The following is a 4,496-nucleotide window of genomic DNA, read 5'->3' on the forward strand; positions in this document are numbered from 1 at the left end:
GATTCCAATAATATAAATTCTAGTTATTCCAAATATCTAAGGATGTATTGCAATATGCATATAATATCGGCAATATGAAATTTTTCTCTCCCATAACCCAGACCAGGGGTCCCCAATCACCAAGCCGCGGATCGCAGCTTGTTAGAAACTGGGCCGCACAGCAGGAGGTGAGTGGCGGCGAGTGAGCAAAGCTTCATCTGCCCTCCCCATCGCTCTCCATCGCTCACATTAACTCCTGAACCACCCCACCCCCACCCCCATGGAAAAATTGTCTTCCATGAAACCGATCCCTGGTGCCAAAAATGTTGGAGATGGCTGACCTAGACCATTTAGGGTAGCAAAAGCAGAACAAAATAGAACAAACTACAAATAATAAATTATAAATACTACCTTATATTTTCTTGTAATCTGATTAGGTAAAGATCCACTCAACAGCAAAAGCATACAAAATTTTCTTATCAGGTTAAATGGTGACATGCGACTGGCCATTCCTCTTTTCTTGGAAGTGGGTCAGGGCATAGTCTCAAGGATGTTGAGATCAATCACAAGTTTTAATGTTGGAAATAGATAACAAAAAATTTAAAAACTTTAAAAATGATAATTATGTTATAATAATTAACAATTCAAATTTCAGTACTATTTATGCTAAAACTTTGTTTCCTTTATGGCAGACATCTATGTAAAATGTTATATATATTTATAACATATATATGTGTGTATATATAAATGAAATAAGCAGTTTTAGTAGTGACAACATAGTTCAATTTTTAATTGAAAATAAATACTGTAAAGTTTATTTAAATTAACTAAACCAACATTTTCATTTCTACCCTGCCACATCTTTTCTCCTGTAAGCTGTATGATTGACACCCAGCTTCTGCCTAGCCACAGTGAGTTTACAGCCTTAGGTCCTTTTAGTAAGCTGCCTTATCTCTTACTTAATATTGTGTATCCTTTGGTGTTTCTGAGGTTGTATTTCAAGTTCAGAGTTTTCCTCTAAAAGACACATGGCAAAGTGCCAGAGAAGTAACAGTACTGGCTTTTGGGTAGCTGGACAAATCTTTAGTGTTCTAAAGTTTCCAACTTCTCTATTATTGGCCTATATGATTTTTATAATTAAAAAAATTTTGCTAAAATATGCCAGTCTTCTTTAAAATCAACAGGTTCCGTTATTCAGTAAGCCAATCAAGGAATGAGTCCTGATCTTATTTCATGAATTAGTACAAAATATATCAGAGAAATAAATTAACATACTCACCCATAATGGTATTTAAAGATGAATCTTTACTCACTAGTTTAAGTGCAAAAAAACACATAGCGTTTCATAGATTAACTTCCAAAATGAAGTAATGGGAATAAAGACAAAATGGTCATCATAAGATTGCTTGGGATCCTCAGTGACCAAGATTCATATTCTCTCTCTCTGTCTCTTTCTCACTTAAAGGGCACCCAGGAATAATTTTGCTATATTTCACAGCAAAACTTCACTCCAAGATTTCAGGAGAATCCTATACTTGTACACTATGAAAGACATCAGCTGTGTAAATTCTTTTAACTGGAATGCTGTTAGCTAAGAAAACATGTTGACATCATAGTTCAGAATCATGGAGTACCTTCTCTAAAATCTACTAGCTGATTGGAGTCTTAATGTGAATATAGAAGCAATCTATCAGGCCTTGTCTCCTTTCCCCATAGCTCTGGAATCATGAGAATCCTGGTTACTTGCGTAGCCTGACTCTGCCACCAAGACCATTTCTGACCTTAACCACGAAGAATTTAAGATGTTTAGTTCAACTGAATGAAAATCAGTACGAAATCATCGTTGCTGCTAGTCATTCATTCTTTTATTAAACAACAATTTATACAGGAATGACTGCATGTGCAAGACTGCTAGGTGCTGGCAATACAGACATTACTGACACACACAGAAGTACAGCATGCACTGACAGCATAGAGCAAGGGCTCTGACCCAGGCTGAGAGGTCCAGGGAGAATCATCACTACAAAAGTGGTTTATGAGATGAAGATGCAAAAGATGAAAAAGAATTAACCAGACATAGGGCAGGAAGAAGACTGTAAGTAGGGGTAAGGGAGGGGAGAAGGGAGAGAGAAGTGCTAGGTGCAATAGCCCTAAGGCAGGAAGGAAAAGGACTTATTCTAGAAACCTGAGTCAGGTGAGTGTGGCTGAGTCACAAGGGAAAGTGGTTTGAAACGAGCAGCTAGAAGAGTGGCAAGGAATGGAAAACAAAAAGACACATCAGCCCCCAGATTTCATTTTAACAGAAACTGGGAACCACTGAAGGAATATAAACATTGTAGAGACATATTTATGGCCGTGATTTTTAAAAAGACAATTCTGGCTAAAATATGAAGATTTCATTAGGAAGACAAAAGAAGGAAGAGGAAACCAACTATGAGGCCATTGCAGTATTCCAGGTGAGACTGGTGCCACAGGAGATAAACATAAAGAAGAGCATATGAGAAGGTTTCCCAGACAGGATCAGCTAGATTTGATAACTTAAAAATAGGGTTAAGGGTGAGAGAATCATCAAGAATGACTTTTGGGTTTCTCAACTAGACTTTCCTTAGTGTATGTACTAGCTCTTAAACCTGGGTGCTTTACCCATAAGTGCTTGTCTTGGTAATTTGCCCCATACTACATTCTTTCAGGAGTCAGCTGAAACGTGCTAACTTAGACATTCAGTTATTGCGTTGTCCCTGGATTCCCCACCACCTGCCTATAGAAGCATCCTATTTCCAATTTTTTGACATTGAGCAACCGTTTTGACTACTATATTTTTTCTCTTACCCTTGGTATTTTATTTATTTTACACTGCTTTATTAAAAAATAAAGGCTGCCTTTAAAATACCTACAGTTAAATTGCTGAGCATTACGGCTAAGGGAAAATGCAGACTGGGTGAAAACTAGACCAGGTTTGTGCAGGTCATTACATTTATAAAAACTTTTAAAAAAAGAGTTGCAACTTTTAAATATCATATTATGGTATAGTCAAAGCAAAAAATGGAACATGATCTGCCTCTCAGTTTACAACGTCTACAAAATATAAACATATCAATTGTTTGAGGAAAGCAATAGATTTGTTGGCACTTAGGAACATCTCTCTTTAGGAGATGCTAAGTGATGTGATGCATCCCAACAACCTCCTTGTAATAAATGTAATACTGAGTTTCAGGATATAGATTTGCATTGGAATAGAGAAAGAAGAATAAAAGAGAGGAATGCTTCACCTGGGAAGAACCTGATGGGGGAGATCAATTTTTAACTATACCATTTTTCACCCCTGAGACTAAAATGCTCACTAAGAGAGTATTTTCTCTGGTATGCACAATCCAATCCAAGTAGTATGTACTCCAGTTATGTTAGAGGAAAGAAAAAAAGGGTGAGAACACTGGCATCGAGATATGGGAAGAGGCCACATCTCTTAAGCACCACCTCCCTTCCTGCCACACATATATAAACACACATACAAACTCACAATCTCAGCTGGATTTTGATAAAATTTGGGTGGCACACAGTTCAGTATCAGTTATGTGAAGTAGAATTAGTGATGTGATTAAGAGCACAGACCTTGTACAGAGTCTGTCTAGCTTTGATCTTGGGCAAGTTAGTAAATCTTTCTATCATAAAATAGGAATAAAATTGGTACCTACCTAATACAATTTTGAGGAAGATTAAATAAATTAATTTTCATAAAATTCTTAGAAAACTGCCAGCATATAATATGCACTCTTCTTTGTTTATTTAAAAAATACAAGAAACCTTCTATAAAGATTTGGAGGATCAAAATCCTATACTGTTCAATCATTTGTTATTCAGCAAATATTCATTGCATATCTATTGTGTCAAGGCCTGTACTTAAAATACGTCATGGCATGCTTGCTTCCGCAGCCCATGTACTAAAATTGGAACGATACAGAGATTAGCATAGTCCCTGCGCAAAGATGACACGCAAATTCGTGAAGCATTCCATATTTTTAAAAGGGAACCCTCTTGCACTGTTGGTGGGAATGTAAACTGATACAGCCACTACGGAGAAGAGTATGGAGGTTCCTTAAAAAACTAAAAATAGAACTATCATATGACCCAGCAATCCCACTACTGGGCATATACCCTGAGGAAACCATAATTCAAAAAGAGTCATGTACCACAATGTTCATTGCAGCACTATTTACAATAGCCAGGACATGGAAGCAACCGAAGTGTCCATCGACAGATGAATGGATAAAGAAGATGTGGCACATATATACAATGGAATATTACTCAGCCTTAAAAAGAAATGAAATTGAGTTATTGGTAGATGGACCTAGAGACTGTCATACAGAGTGAAATAAGTCAGAAAGAGAAAATCAAATACCGTATGCTAACACATATATATGGAATCTAAAATAAAAGAAAAAAAAGGTTCTGCAGAACCTACGGGCAGGACAGGAATAAAGACGCAGATGTAGAGAATGGACTTGAGGACACTGGGAGGG

General features: G+C 37.0%; 1 pseudogene; it reads left to right on the forward strand.

Moving 5' to 3' along the window:
• The first annotated feature begins 3,897 nt into the window (after positions 1-3,897).
• On the forward strand, positions 3,898-3,997 carry LOC132425206 (U6 spliceosomal RNA; annotated as a pseudogene).
• The last annotated feature ends 499 nt before the right edge of the window (positions 3,998-4,496 follow it).

Source organism: Delphinus delphis, chromosome 4 (assembly GCF_949987515.2).
Source record: "Delphinus delphis chromosome 4, mDelDel1.2, whole genome shotgun sequence".
NCBI classification, from domain to species: Eukaryota; Metazoa; Chordata; class Mammalia; order Artiodactyla; family Delphinidae; genus Delphinus; species Delphinus delphis.